The sequence below is a fragment of the Mesoplodon bidens genome, assembly GCF_964165515.1.
Source record: "Mesoplodon bidens genome assembly, chromosome: Y".
Classification (NCBI taxonomy): domain Eukaryota; kingdom Metazoa; phylum Chordata; class Mammalia; order Artiodactyla; family Ziphiidae; genus Mesoplodon; species Mesoplodon bidens.
In genome coordinates, this window is record NC_138180.1 from 15,968,213 (window position 1) to 15,985,767 (window position 17,555).

Here is a 17,555-nt window from a genome sequence, read left to right on the forward strand (position 1 = left end):
CAATGATCATGGTTTCACTTCTCATGAGGACAGTGCCATAAGTGACATTGCTCATTGTGGCAGTGCTCATGGTGACCGTGCTCATGGTGCCAGTGCCCATGGTTACAGTGCCTATGGTGATAGATGTCATGGTGACCTTGCCCACGGTGACATTGCTCACGCTGACAAAGCCCATGGTGATACTTCCCATTGTGACAGTGCCAACGGGGGCAGAGTCCATGGTGACAGTGCCCAAGATCACAGTGCCCATGGTGAGAGTGCTAATGGTGACTGTTCCCATGGTGACAACACACAGTGTGACAATGCCCTTTATGACAGTGCTCACGGTGACCGTGCCTATGCTGACAGTGCTGATGTTGATAGTGCCAATATTGAGAGTGCTCACGGTGACACTGCCCATGGAGACACTGCCCATGGTGATAGTGCTCATCATGACAAACCCTCGGAGGCAGTGCCAATAGTGAGAGTCCCCGCGGTGACAGTTCTAACGGTGAAAGTGATCCTGTTGTAATTGCTCATGGTGACATTGCTCATGGTGATAGTTTCCATGTTGACAGTGCCCATGGTGACTGTTCTCACGGTGACAGTGCATATGGTGATTATGCCCTTAGTGACGGTGCTCACGGGGACAGTGCCCATGGTGACAGTGACCATGGTGACTGTTCTCACCATGGTAGTGCCCATGGTGACAGTGTTCACGGTGACAGTCCGCATTGAGGCTGTGCCCATGGTGACAGTGCTCAGGGTGATTGTGCTCACGGTGATAGTACTCACGTTGACAGTGCCAAAGGTGACAATAACCACGGTGACCGTAATCATGTGAAAGTGCCCATGGTGACAGTTCTCATAGTGACAGTTCTTGTGACGGTGCTCATGGTGGCTGTGCTCATGGTGACAGTGCTCTTGGTGACAGTGCTCATGGTGGCAGTGCCCATAGTGAGACTACCAATGGTGACACTGCCCATGGTGACAGTGTACATGGTCATGGTGCATCTGGTGGCAGTGCAAAGAGTGACAGTGCCCATGGTGATATTGCTCATGGTGAGAGTGCCCATGGTTACATTGCTCATGGTGACAGTGCCCCTGGTGACAGTGCACACCCTGAGAGTGCCCATGGTGGCCGTGCCCATGGTGACAGTTCTTATCATGCTAGTGCTCACGGTAGCAGTATTCATGGTAATAGTGCTTACGGAGGCATTACCCACAAAGAGAGTACCCATGGTGAGAATACTGACTGGGACAGTTCCCATGATGACTTTTCTCTCTGTGACAGTGCCCTTGGGGACAGTTAGCGTGGTGAGATTTCTCACGGTGATAGTGCCCATTGTTTCAGTGCTCATAGTGACAAGACCCATTGCGCCAGTGCCCATCATGACATTGCTTATGGTGATAGTTCTCATGGTGAGAGTGCCCATGGTGATATTACCCATGGTGAGAGTACTCAGTGATAAAGTGCTCATGGTGACAGTGCCTAAGTTGATAGTGCACATGGTGGCAGTGCAAAATGTTGACAGTGCCCATCATGACATTTCTTAATGTGATAGTCCTTGCAGTGACATTGTGCATGCTGACACTGCCCACGGTGACAGTGCTTTTGTTGACAGTGCTCATGGTGATAGTGCCAATGTTGGAAGTGCCCATCGTGAAAGTGCCCATGGTGACAGTTCTTATAGTGAGAGTGGTCAGAGTGGCAGTGCTCATGGCAAAGTGACCATGGTGACAGAGCTCACGGTGACAGTGCCCAAAGTCACAATACCCATGGTGACACTGCTCAGACTGACAGTTCTCATGGTGTTAGTGCCCATGGTGACAGTGCACATGGTGATACTGAGAATGGTGACAGTGCTAATGGTGACATTGGTCAGGGTTGCAGTACCCATGGTGATAGTGCTGAAACTGACAGTGCCTATGGTGATAGTGCCCATGGTGAGTGTGCTCACGTGAATAGTGCCATGGTGGCAGTGCCCTTTGTGAAAGTGCTCATGATGACAGTGCCCATGTTGGTAGTTCCCATGGTGACAGTGCTCACGGTGATAGTGACCATGGTAACAGTGCACAGGGTGGCCGTGCCCTTGGTGAGAGTGCCCATGATGACAGTACTCATGGTGCCAGTGCTCATGTGATAGTGCCCATGGTGACAGTGCACATGGTGGTAGTGCACATTGTGGCAGTGGAAAATGGTGACAGTGCTCATGTTGACAGTTCTCATGGTGACAGTGCAAACGGTGACAACCCATGCTGACATTGCTCACAGTGACAGTGCACATGATAGTAGTACCCGTGGTGACAGTGCTCACAGTGGTATTGCCCATGGTGGCCTTGCCCATGGTGACACTGCCCACGGTGACAATACCCATGATGACAGTGCCCATGGTGACAGTGCCCACGCTGCCATTGCCTATGGTGATAGTGCTCACAGTGACAGTACCTATGGTAACAGTGATCACGGTGAGAGTGTTCATGGTGATAGTGTCCATGGTTACAGTGCCCATGTTCACAATTCTCACAGTGATAATGCCTATGGTGAGAGAACCTAGGGTGAAAATGCCCATGGTGACAGTGCCCATGGTGTCATGCCCATGGTGACAGTGCTCATGGTGACAGTGCTCATGATTGCAGTGCCATAAATAACAGTGCTCATTGTGGCAGTGCTCATGGTGGCCGTGCTCATGGTGACAGTGTCCATGTTTACAGTGTTTATGGTGATAGATGTCATGGTGTCAGTGCCCACGGAGACAGTGCCCACACTGACAAAGCCCATGGTGATACTTCCCATTGTGACAGTGCCCATTGTGACAGTGCCCATGATGACATTGCCCAGTGTGAGAAGGCCAATGGTGACAGGGCCCACAGTGACCGTGCCTGTGGTGATAGTGCCAACAGTGAGAGTGCAAATAGTGACAGTGCTCAGGGTGAAACTGCCCATGGAGGCAATGCCCATGGTGATAGTGCTCATTGTGACAACCCCTCAGTGACAGTGCCAATGGTGATAGTCCCCGTGCTGACAGTTCTTACATTGAATGTGACCATGGTGATATTGCTCATGGTGACAGTGCTCATGGTGACAGTGCTCAAGGTGATGGTCTCCATGTTGACAGTGCCCATGGTGACACTTCTCATGGTGACAGTGCCTATGGTGAAAATTCTCATAGTGACAGTGCTCACGGTGAAGTGTCCATGGTGATATTACCCATGGTGACAGTACTCATGGTAAATGTGCCCATGGTGACACTGCACATGGTGGCAGTGCAAAATAGTGGCAGTGCCTATGGAGATATTGCTCATGGTGACATTGCTTACGGTGATAGTGTGTATGGTGAAACTGCACACAGTGACAGTGCTTATGGTGGCAGTGTTAACGGCGATAGTGCTGATGGTGAATGAGCCGATGGTGACAGTGCCCAGAGTCACAATTTTCACGGTGTAGTGCTCACGGTACAGTGCCCAGGGTGACAATAAACAGGAAGACTGTACTCATGGTGACAGTGTTCATATTGGCATTGCCCATGTTCACAATTCTCACAGTGATAATGCCTATGGTGAGAGTACCTAGGGTGACAATGCCCATGGTGACAGTGCCCATGGGGTCATGCCCATGGTGACAGTGCTCAGGGTCACAATGCTCATGGTGGCAGTGCCATAAATAACAGTGCTCATTGTGCCAGTGCTCATGGTGACATTGCCCGTGTTTACAGTGTTTATGGTGATAGAGGTCACGGTGTCAGTGCCCATGGGGACAGTGCCAAGGCTGACAAAGACCATGGTGATACTTCCCATTGTGACAGTGCCTACGGTGACAGTGCCCATGGTGACAGCACCCAGTGTCACAAGGCCCATGGTGACAGTGCTCACGGTGATGGTGCCCATGGTGACAGTGCCGGTGGTGAGATTGCCAATAGTGACAGTGCTCATGGTAAAACTGCCCAAGGAGACATCGCCCATGATGATAGTGCTCATGGTGACAACCCCATGGTGACAGTACCAATGTTGGTAGTCCCCGAGGTGACAGGTCTTACATTAAATGTGACCATGGTGACAGTGCTCAAGGTGATAGTCTCCATGTTGGCAGTGCCTATGGTGACAATTCTCATGGTGACAGGGCCAATGGTGAAAATTCTAATAGTGAGGGTGCTCATGGTGACAGTGACCATGGTGATATTACCCATGGTGACAGTACTCATAGTGAAAATGCCCATGGTGACACTGCACATGGTGGCAGTACAAAATGGTGAAAGTGCCCATGAGGATATTGATCATGGTGACATTGCTTATGGTGATAATCCTTACAGTGAGAGTGTGTACGGTGAAACTGCACACAGTGATAGTGCTCATGGTGACCGTGTTCACGGCGATAGTGCCAATGGTGAATGTGCCAATGGTGACTGTGCCCATAGTCACAATTCTCACGGTGTATTGCTTACGGTGACAGTGACCATGCTGAAAATACACAGGGTGACAGTATTCATGGTGACATTTCTCAAGGTGATAGTGCCCATGTTGAGAGTGCCCAAGTTCACAACTCTCACGGTGATAGTGCCCATGGTGACAATACCCAGGGTGACAGAGCTCATGATAAAAGTGTTCACGGAGACAGTGTCCATGGTGACAGTACCTACGGTGAAAATTTCCATGGTGAGAATGCTCATAGAGACAGTGCCCATGGTGACAATACCCAGGAAGTCCTGCCCATGGTGACAGTGACCATGGGGACACTTTTCATGAGGACAGTTCCATAAGTGACATTACTCATTGTGGCAGTGCTCATGGTGACCATGCTCATGGTGCCAGTGCCCATGGTTACAGTGCCTATGATGATAGATGTCATGGTGGCCTTGCCCACGGTGACATTGCCCACGCTGACAAAGCCCATGGTGATACTTCCCATTGTGACAGTGCCAATGGGGGCAGATCCCATGGTGACAGTGCCCAAGATCACAGTGCCCATGGTGAGAGTGCTAACGGTGACAGTGCCCATGGTGACAATACACATTGTGACAGTATTCATGGTGACATTGCTCATGGTGATAGTGCCCATGGTGAGAGTGCCCATGTTTAGAACTCTCATGGTGATAGTGCCCATAGTGACAATACCCAGGGTGACAAAGCGCATGGTAAAAGTGTTCACGGTGACAGTGCCCATGGTGACAGTACCTAAGGTGACAATTCCCATGGTGAGAGTGCTCATGGTGACAGTGCCCATGGTGGCAATACCCAGGGTGTCCTGCCCATGGTGAGAGTGATCACGGTGACACTTCTCATGAGGACAGTGACATAAGTGACAGTGCTCATTGTTGCAGTGCTCATGGTGACCGTGCTTATGGTGACAGTGCCCATGGTCACAGTGCCCATGGTGAGACTGCTAATGGTGACTGTGCCCATTGTGACAGCACCCAGTGTGACAACACCCATTGTGACAGTGCTCACGGTGACCGTGATGACGTTGACAGTGCCAATGGTGATAGTGCCAATAGTGAGGGTGCTCATGGTGAAACTGCCCATGGAGACACTGCCCATGGTGATAGTGCTCATCGTGACAACCTCTCAGAGGCAGTGCCAATGGTGAGAGCCCCGGTGATGACCGTTCTCATGGTGAAAGTGGCCCTGTTGAAATTGCTCATGGTGACAGTGTTCATGGTGATAGTGCTCAAGATGAGAGTCTCCATGTTGACAGTGCCCATGCTGACAATTCTCATGGTGATAGGGCCAATGGAGAAAATTCTCATAGTGAGAGTGCTCACGGTGACAGTGACCATGGTGATATTACCCATGGTGACAGTACTCATAGTGAAAATGCCCATGGTGACACTCCACATGGTGGCAGTACAAAATGGTGACAGTGTCCATAGTGATATTGCTCATATTGATAGTGCCCATGGTGAGAGTGCCCATGGTTACAGTGCTCATGGTGACAGTACCCATAGTGTCAGTGCCCCTGGGGACAGTGCACACCATTAGAGTGCCCATGGTGTCTGTGCCCATGGTGACAGATCTTATTGTGAAAAATCTCACCCTGCTAACTCTCCCCAAGGGCACTGTCACACAGAGAAAAGTCCCCATGGGCACTGTCACAGTCAGTATTCTCCCCTTTGGCACTCTCATTGTGAGCACTGCCACCATGAGCACTCTTACCATAAACACTGCTACCGTGAGCAGTATGATGATAAGAACTGTCACCATGGGCACAACCACCATGGGCACTCTCACGGTGTGCACCGTCACAAGGGGCACTGTCACCATGGGCACTGTCTCCATGAGCACTGTAACCATGGGCACTCTCACCATGGGCACTATCACCATGAGCAATATCACCATGGGCACTGTCACTATGCGCACTGCCACCAGATGCACCATGACCATGTGCACTGTCACCATGGTCAGTTTTCACCATTGGTAGTCTCACCATGGGCACTACCACCATGAGCACGGTCACAAGAACTGTCACTATGAGAACTGCCACCATGGGCACTTTCACCATGATTACTGTCACCGTCGGTATTGTCACCTTGGACACTGTCAATGTGAGTACTATCACTGTGGGCACTATAACCCTGAGCACTGTCACCATGGGCACAGCCTCAATGCGGACTGTCACCACGAACACTGTCACCATGTGCACTATCATGGTGAGAACAGTCACCGTGGTCACTGTCACCATGGGCACTGTCCCCGTGAGCACTGTCACTAAGAGCATTATCACCATAGGCACTGTCACCATGAGAAGAGTCACCATGGGCACTGTCAACATGGAGACTATCACCTTGAGTACTGTCACCATGGGCACTGTCACCATGAGCAATTTCAACAGGGTCATTTTCACCGTGAGAACTGTCACCACGAGGACTCTCACCATTAGCACTGCCTCCGAGGGGTTGTCACGATGAGCACTATCACTATGGGCAGTGTCTCCATGGGCAGTGTCACCGTGAGTACTCTCTCAATTGACACTATCACCATCGGCACTGTCAGCATCGACACAGTCGCTGTGAGCACTTTCACAATGGGTGTTGTCACACTGAGTGCTGTCAACATGGGCACAGTCACAGTTATCACTCTCACCTTGGGTACTGTTATCTTGTGCACTGTCACCATGGTCTCTGTCACCGTGGGCACTGTCACAATGGGAAGTATCACCATGGGCTTTGTCATCGTGGACACTGTCACCGTGGGCACAGCCACCGTGACATTGATCACCATAAGCACTGTAACCTTGGGCACTGTTCAGCATGAGCACGGTCACCATGAGCACTGACACAATGAGCACAGTCACTTATGGCTCTGTCCACATGAGCAGTGTCACCATGATCACTGTCACCATGGGCAGGACACCCTTGGTATTGTCACCATGGGCACTGTTACCATGAGCACTCCTAGCATGGGAATTGTCACCTTAAGTACTCTCACAATGGGCACTGCCACCGTGAGCACTTTTACCATGAGCTCTGTCACCCTGGGTAAAATCACCATGGGCACTGTTACCGTGAGCATGGTCACTATTAGAATTTTCACCATAGGCTCTCTCACCGTGAGAACTGTCACCATGGTCACATTCAATGTAAGAACTGTCACCACGGGGACTATCACCATTGGCCCTGTCACTGTGGGGTTGTTACCAAGAGCAGTATCACCATGGGCAATGTCTCCATGGGCAGTTGCACCATGAGCACTGTCACTATTGGCACTCTCACCATCGGCACTGTCACCATGAGCAGTGTCACCATGGGACTTGTCACACAGGGCGATGTCACCATGGGCACTTTCACAATGGGAAGTATCACATGGGCTTTGTCAGCATGGGCACTGTCCCCGTGGGCACTGACACCGTGACATCTATCATCATAAACACTCTAAACATGGGCATTGTCATCATGAGCACGGTCACCATGAGCACTGCCCCAATGAGCACCGTTATTTATGGCACTGCAAACGTGAGCACTGTCACCATGAGCACTGTCCCCATGGGCATGACACCTTGGGCACTGTCTCCATGGGCATTGCCACACTAGGTACTCAAACCATAGGCATTATCTCTGTGAGAATTGTGAACATGGGCACTGTCACCATGGGCACTATAACCCTGAGCACTGTCAACATGAGTACTGTCACCCTGGGAATTTTCACCATGGGCACTGTCACTATGAGCACTACACCATGAGATTTGGGACTATGGGCACTGTCACCATGTACACACAATGTGAGCTATCACCATAAACACTGTCACCATGAACACTGACACTGCGTGCAGTGTCATCATGTGCACTTTCAGCGTAATGACTATCACCATAAGCAAAATCACCATGAGCAATGTCACCATGGGCACTATCACCCTTTTGCACTGCCACCATGTGCAGTGTCACCATGGGTAATATCACCATAAGCAGTTTCACCGTGAAAAATGTGACCGTGAGGAATGTCTCTATGGGCACTGGAACCATGGGCATTGTCACTGTGAGCACTGTCCCAACAGGCACTATCACCATGAGAAATCTCACCATGCTAAGTGTCCCCATGGGCACTGTCACCATGCGAAGTGTCACCATGCACATTGTCACTGTCGGCACTCTCACCACGGGCACTGTCATTGTGGGCACTGTCACCATGGCCACTGCCACCTAGAGTTCTGTCACCATGAACATGGTAACAATGCCTATTATCACCATGTGCACTGTCACCATGGCACTATCACCATGAGCACTGTCAGCAAGTGCGCTGTCACTATTTAGCACTGTCACCAGGTGACCTACCACCATGGGCACTGTCACGATGTGCACTCTCACTGTGAGCACAGTTACCATAGGCACTGTAACAATGCCCAGTGTCACCATCAGTACTGTCCCCATGGGAACTGCCACCAAGAGTACTGTCACCACGAGCACTGCCACCTTGGGCACTGCTATTATGAGCACTGTCACCATGAGAATGGTCACTATGAGAACTGCCACCATGGGTATTTTCAACATGAGTACTCTCACCATGGGTATTGTCACCATTTGCACTGTCACCATGAGAACGGTCACTATGAGAACTGACACATGGGTATTTTCAACATGAGTAGTGTCATCATGGGTATTGTCACCATTTGCACTGTAACCATGAGCACTATTACTGTGAGCAGTATCACCGTGAGCACTCTCACTATTGGCACTATCACGATCGGTACTGTCAGCATCGACACGGTCACCGTGAGCACTGTCACAATGGACGTGGTCACACTGGGCACTGTCACCATGGGCACAGTCACCATTAGCACTCTCACCATGGGAACTGTGATCTTGGGCACTGTCACCATGGGCTCTGTCACCGTGAGCCCTGTCAAAATGGGAAGTATCACCATAGGCTTTGTCAGCGTGGGCACTTTCACTGTGGCACGGCCACCGTGACATCTATCACCATAAGCACTGTAACCATGGGCACTGTCACCATGAGCACTGCCACAATGAACAATGTCACTTATGGCACTGTCCACAAGAGCAGTGTCACCATGATCACTGTCACCATGGGCAGGACACCCTGGGTATTGTCACCATGGGCACTGTCACCATGAGCACACTCACCATTTGAGATATCACCTTAGTTACTCTCACCACGGGCACTGTCACCGTGAGCACTTTTACCATGAGCTCTGTCACCCTGGGTATTGTCACCATGGGCACTATCGCCTTGAGAGTTGTGAACATGGGCACTCTCACCATGAGCAATGTCAACATGAATACTGTCACCTTGTGTATTCTCACTATGGGCACTGTCACCGTGAGCACTACACTGTGAGAATTGTGACAATGGGCACTATCACCAACGGCACATTCACCATCGGCACTATCGCCGTGAACACTGTCACCATGAGCACTGTCACTGTTGCAGTTTCACCATACACACTATCACTATAAGGACTATCACCGTAAGCAATGTCACCATGATCAACATCACCATGGGCACTGTCACCATTTTGCACTGCCACCATGTGCAGTGTCACCATGGGCACTTTTACCAAGAGTACTGTCACCATGGGTAATATCATCATGGGCACTGTCACCGTGAAAATGGTCATTATGGTCGCACTCAATGTAAGAACTCTCACCACGGGCACTATCACCATTGGCACTGTCACTGTGGGGTTGACACCATGAGAACTATCACCATGGGCAATGTTACCATGGGCAGTTTCACCATGAGCACTCTCACTATTGGCACTCTCACCATCGGCACTGTCACCATGGGCATGGTCACCATTAGCACTTTCACTATGGGTACGGTCACCAGGGGCACTACCACCATGGGTAATGTTATCAGGGACACTTACCAGGTGAGCACTTTCACTATGGGCACTGTCACCATGAGCACGGTCACCATGAGCACTGTCACCATGGGCCTTGTCACACTGAGCGCTGTCACCATGGGCACTGTCACCGTGGGCACTATCACAATGGAAGTATCACCATGGGCTTTGTCAGCCTGGACACTGTCCCCGTGGGCACTGACACCGTGACATCTATCACCATAAACACTGTAAACCTGGGCACTGTCACCATGAACACTTTCACCATGAGCACTGTCACCATGGGCATGCCACCATGGGCATTGTCACCCTAGGTACTCTCAGCATAGGTATTATCACTGTGAAAATTGTGACCATGGGCACTCTCACCATGGGCACTATCACCCTGAGCACTGTCACCATGAGTAATGTCACCCTGGGTAATTTCACCATGGGCACTGTCACTGTGAGCAATACACCATAAGAATTGTGACTATGGGCACTGTCACCATGGAAACTCTCAGCATGGGAACTATCACTGTGAACACTGTCACTATGAACACTGTTACTGGGTGCAGTGTCACCATGCACACGGTCACTGTAAGGAATATCACTGTAAGGAGAGTCACCTTGAGCAATGTCACCATTGGCACTGTCACCATTTTGCACTGCCACCATGTGCAGTGTCACCATGGACAATATCAACATAGGCACTTTCACCATGAGAAATGTGACCATGCGGAATGTCTCTATGGGCACTGGCACCATGGGAATTGTCACTGTGAGCACTGTCACAACGGGCAGTATCACCATGAGAAATCTCACCATGCGAACTGTCCCCATGGGCACTGTCACCGTGAGAAGTGTCACCATGGGCATTGTCACTGAAGGCACTGGCACTAAGGACACTGTCATTGTGGGCACTCTCACCATGGCCTCTGCTACCTTGGGCTCTGTTACCATGAACACTGTAACAATGCCCATTATCACCCTGTGCACTGTCACCATGGGCACTATCACCATGAGCACTGTCAGCATGTGCACTGTCACTATTTAACACTGTCACCAGGTGAACTACCACCATGGGCACTGTCACAATGTGCACTATCACCATGAGCATGGTTACCATGGGCACTGTAACGATGCACAGTGTCACCATCGGTATTTTCCCCATCGGAAATGCCACCAAGAGCACTGTCACCATTAGCACTGTCACCACGAGCATTGCCACCTTGGGCACTGCTATTATGAGCACTGTCACCATGAGAACTGTCACTATGAGAACTGCCACCATAGGTATTTTCACCATGAGTACTCTCACCATGGGTATTGTCACCATTTGAACTGTCACCATGAGCACTATCACCATGAGCACTCTCACTGTGGTCACTGTCACCATGAGCACTGTCTCCATGGGTACTGGCACAATGCGGACTGGCACCATGAGCCCTTTCACCATGGGCACTATCACTGTGAGCACTCTCACTATGGTAACTGTCACCATGGGCACTGCCACCATAGGCAATGGCGCCATGGGCACTGTCAACATGGGCACTGCCACCATCGGCACTATCACTTTGATCACTGTCACCATGCGTATTGCAACCATGAGAACTGGCACCGTGTGTATTGTCTGCATGGGTTGTCACCGTGTGCACTGTCACCATGAGAACTGTCAACATGGGCACTGTCACCATTTTTCACTGCCACCATGTGCAATGTCACCATTGGCACTATCACCATGAGAACTGTCACCATGAGTACTGTCCTCATGGGCACTGTCACCAAGGGAACAGCAACCATGTGCACTGTTACCATGGTCACTATCACCATGAGCACTCTCACCATGGGAAATACCAACATGAGCAATGTCATCCTGTGCACTTTCACAATTGGAACTGCTACCATGGGCACTATTAACGTGCGGACTCTCACCATGGGCAATATAACCATGGGCACTGTCACCGTGAGCACTGACACCATCGGCACTGTCACCATGAGCACTATTATTGTGAGCACTACCACCGTAAGCACTCTCACCGTGGACACTGTCACCATGGGCACTGTCAGTGTGAGAACTGTCACTAGGGTTACTGGCACAATGCAGACTGTCACAATGAGCCCTGTCACCATGGACACTGTCACCATGAGCACTCTCACTGTGATCACTGTTACTATGGGTACTGTCACTGTGAGCAATGTCACCATTAGCAATGGCACCATGGGTACTCTCACCATGGGCACCGTCATTATGGGCATTGTCACCATGGGCAGTGTCACCATGGGCACTGCCACCATGGGCACTATCACTGTGAGCACTGAAACCACGGGTACTGCTACCATGAGCACTGTCAACATGGGTTGTCACCGTGTTCACTGTCACCATTCCTCATATAGAAACCATTGCTGCAGCAGATACAAAACCTCACCACCGGAGAGAGATCAATTCTTTGTCTGCCACGTCCGTGCCCGAGACCTCACAAGAGACAAGCCATCTCTACGAGAACTTCAAACCCATCAATTTGGGGTCAGATTAAATGACTTGCTGATGACGCCGAGAAAGTGGTAATAGACCAGGGAGCTACCTTAACACCTGGAAATCTTTTTGTTGCTATGCTTGCTATATTGGCCTGCCAGGTAACTAGGGGAAATGTTTTGGGTAATTCTTATTGGACTTATCTCCCTGATCCACTGATTTTACAAACTGTAGCCTGGGATAATGAGGGTATACCAGTGTCTACTACTATGCCCAGGTTAATGGGAGGAGCCATAAGCTCCTATCCATATAATAAATTTAAACAAAGAATAATTTTATTTTTCAAGGAAAATCAGAGTTCCATCCTATATGTTTTATATTTCCATCAATTAATAATTCTGTAGCCTCTCGTAAGGATGGTTGAATACTGGTTTTTCCTAAAGGACAGCTTACTGCTTCTCCTTCGAGTCAATCTAATAAGAGACTTCTTTGGTCTTTGATTTATCTAGCACCCGGAGAAGATCAAACTTAGAATCAACCTGCCTCTCATTCTTTAAATTTCCTCCTTGTAATCCTCCTTAAAGTATTCGTACAGGAATACAATCAATTATATTACAATCTCCGGAAGACCAATTGGATAGTAACTGGGATGCTGTAGGTACCAATACAGGATTTCCTACATGGAATTACTGTATATATTGTTCACGAATTGATATTCCCATAGAGGATACCACAAAAAATGTGCATGATTGGAGTAATCCTGATCCATGTAAGGATTATAGATCTTATTTACAACATCTTGCACGTTATGATTGGAATAATTCATTCATTCCTGCTTCTATGCTTGTTAATAGATGGCACACTGGAGGATGGGTGCCTCCTATCCTAACTATGGCTCAAGATAATATGTATTATGCACAGACCCAGCTTTGGAAAGCTATTGTTGCACCATCGCCAGTTATTCTTCAAAGACTTAAAAATATGGGCATTTATTCTATGCAGGCTTGTGTGTCAACACCTTATGTATTCTTGGTAGCCCCAAAATATGTGGATCTAAATATTTATCATAATGCTTCTGATTCTACATTTTGGACACATTGCTTTGATTGTATTTTGACAAGTTGTATAAATTCCTCTATGAATGTACAAGTTTTAATGATTCTTGAACGACCACCATATATTATGTTGCCTGTAAAATTGTCCTCTGCCTGGTATGATGATTATGGCTTACAAGTTTTGCATGAAACTGAAGTTTTATTACGTTCAAAAAGATTTGTTTCAGCTTTAATTCTAGGAATATCTACATTTATAGCTGTAATAGCATCATTTTCTCTTTCAATAAGTTCCGTAGCTAAACAAGTACATACAGCTCAACATGTAAAAGAGCTTTCAAAAAATGTATCTTTAGCTCTGGCTACTCAGGAAGTTATAGACAGAAAGTTAGAAGCAAAGGTGGATGCCTTAGAAGAAGCAATTTTACACATAGGGCAAGAATTAACAGCACTCAAAATAAGATTAACTTTGACGTGTCATAAAAAATATAGATGGATTTGTGTTACTCCTCTAAAAGTGAATGCATCATTATATTCTTGAGAACAAATTTGTACTCATATTATGGAAGTTTGGAACCAAACAGATGTTAATTTAGACCTTACTAAATTACATCAAGAGATTCATGACATAGGAAATACAAACTTAGATTTATCTCCAGGATAGTCTGCTCAGATTTTTTTTGAAAGCATTAAGTCATTTGTGTCACATAAAACCTTATTCTCAATGCTCATTAATGGAGGAATCATTGCAGGAGTTGTACTAATTATGATATTTGTACTTCCAGTCATTGTCAGAATAATTATTAAAAACGTCAAACAACTTTTCGGGGAGCTACATACTGCACTTTAAAAAAAAATGAAAAAGGGGGAGATGTTGGAAGCCATCCTGGAGCCACTGCACCATGACAAAGTCATGGAGCAATAGTAGGCGAAACTGCAAGGCAGCGCCATGCCAGGAAGGTGGACTACAGTTCTGTTGTTATGTTTTATGGAAATAAATTTACATATAGGGGCAATTTTGGGGGATATTGCTCCACGTGAAAGAAAAATTCCTCTAGGACTCCCCCTCCTGAAACTACAACAGATTGGGAAGTACCCACTAAAGCCCTGGGGAAATGGGTAAATAATTAAGAGCCTGGCACTAAAGCCATGTCTTTATGAAAAACACCCTCTAGTATGGAGTTATGGCCATGGGCCAGAGTTCCTGATAACATAGGAAATGTATGGTTCTATTATAAAGGAACATTAATTATAGAAAAGCAAATGACTAGAGCAGAATTGGTTGTTAGGATAGGGAGAAAACACTGTCTCAGTTGGAGGAAACAACAAGAAAGGGCATGCCGGGTATATTGTAAATATTTTCATGGAACCCATGTAAAAGGCTGCCCATGCAAGAAGAGAAATAGGAACAAATAGCTCCAACTTTTACAATTAAAATTATCATATAACTGCTTGGCTTAGTTACTAAGAAATAACCTGTGATTAATGGGAACTTGGGGAAATATCTTAGTAGGACATCTAGAAACTAGGGGATATTTTTTAAAAAACAATCTTTATAGAACATTTTGAGGTTTGATTGTGCTAAGACTGTTTAGCCACGTACCTGGTAATGGAATAAACAACAATATATAAAACTGTGATTGTAAACAATAGAAGAAGAATAAAGAATAAAGACGTGAAAAAGAGAAACATGCAATGCTGATACTTTAAGAATTTTAATAGAATTATTTCCTTTGCCGACACTATCCATCCCTCGGGAATCCCTGGACTCAATGGAGCTGGACTCCGTCAAGTGCACATGGTAATACTGCCAATGGTGACAGTGCTCATGGTGATATTGCCCATGGTTGCAGTACCCATGGTGACAGTGCTCAAGCTGACAGTGCCCATGGTGACAGTGTCCACAGTGACCATGCCTATGATGACAGTGCCCAAGGTGACAGTTACCATTGTGACATTGTCTATGGTGACAATGTTCACGGTGAGATTGCCCATGGTGACAGTGACCACGGGAACAATGCTCACGGTGATAGTGCCCATGGTGACATGGCTCACGGTGAGCCTCCGCATTGTGCCAGTGCCCATGGAGACAGTGCTCATAAAGAAAGTGCTCATGGTAACACTGCTAACGGTGACAGTGCCCATGGTGAAAATACCCATGGTGATAGTACTCATCATGAGAGTGCCCCTGGTGGCCATGCCAATGGTGAGAGTGCCCATGGTGAAAGTACTTATGGTGATAGATCTAACGGTTACAGTGTTCATGGTAATAATGCTCACAGTGGCAGTGCCCACAGTGACAGTGCCCATGGAGAGTGCCGACAGTGACAGTGTCCATGGTGACAGTTATCACGGTTACAGAGCCCATGGTGACAGTTAACATGGTGAGACTGCTCACTGTGATAATACCAATTCTGACAGTGCTCATAGTGCCAAGGCCCATGGCGCCAGTGCCCATTATGACATTGCTCACGGTGATAGTTCTCATGGTGACAGTTCCCATGGTGATATTATCCATGGTGACAGTACTCAATGATAAAGGGCCCATGGTGACAGTGCCCATGGTGATAGTGCACATGGTGGCAGGGCCAAATGGTGACAATGCCCATGGTGATATTACTCATGGTGACATTGCTTACGGTGATGGTCCTTAGGGTGATAGTGCACATGGGGACACTGCACACAGTGACAGTGTTCATGGTGACAGTGCTCATGGTTGCAGTACCCATGGTGACAGTGCTCACAGTGACAGTTCCCATGGTGGCAGTGCCAATGATGACAGGGCCCATGGTGATAATGCCCACGGTGACATTGCCTACGGTGACAGTGCTCATGGTGACAGTGCCCATGGTGACAGTGAACACGGTGAGAGTGCTCACAGTGATAGAGCCCATGGTGATTGGGCTCATGGTGAAAGTCCGCATTGTACGAGTGCCCATGGTGACAGTGCTCATGGTGATAGTGCTTGTGGTAATAGTGCTAATGGTGACAGTGCAAATGGTGCCAATACCCATGGTGACAGTACTCATATTGAAACTACCCAAGGTGGCAGTGTTCGAGGTGACAGTGTTCTTGGTGTCAGTTCCCATGGGGACAGTACCGATTGTGACACTGCACATTGTGACAGTGCCCAAGGTAACTATGCTCACTATGACAGTGCCCATGTTGAAAATGCCCATGGTGAGAGTATTCATCGTAAAAGTTCCCATGTGGCAATTCTAATAGTGACATTTGTCACAGTGACAGAGCTCATGGTGACACAACAAATGGTGTCAATACCCATGGTGACAGTACTCATAGTGAAAATACCCATGGTGGCAGTTCCCATGGCGACAGTTCTCATGGTAACAGTGCTCATAATAGCAGGGCCCAAGGTGGCAGTGCTCGTAGTGACAGTGCTCTTGGTAACATTGTTCACGGTGAGAGTTCTCATGGTGACAGTGTCCATGGTGATATTGTGCATGGTGACATTGCTCAAGGTGATAGTCCTTGCGGTGATAGTGCACATGGTGACAGTGCAAAAGGTGACAATACCCATGGCGACAGTACTCATGGTGAAAATAACCATGGTGGTAGTTCTCATAATGACAATTCTCAGAGGGACAGTGCTCATAATAGCAGGGCCCAAGGTGGCAGTGGTCGTGGTGACAGTGCCCATGGTGACAGTGCACTTGGTGACAGTCCCCATGGGAACAGAACTGATGGTGAAAATGCACTTTGTGACAGGGCCAATGGTAACCTTTGTCTCGGGGATATTGCACATGGTGAGCGTGCC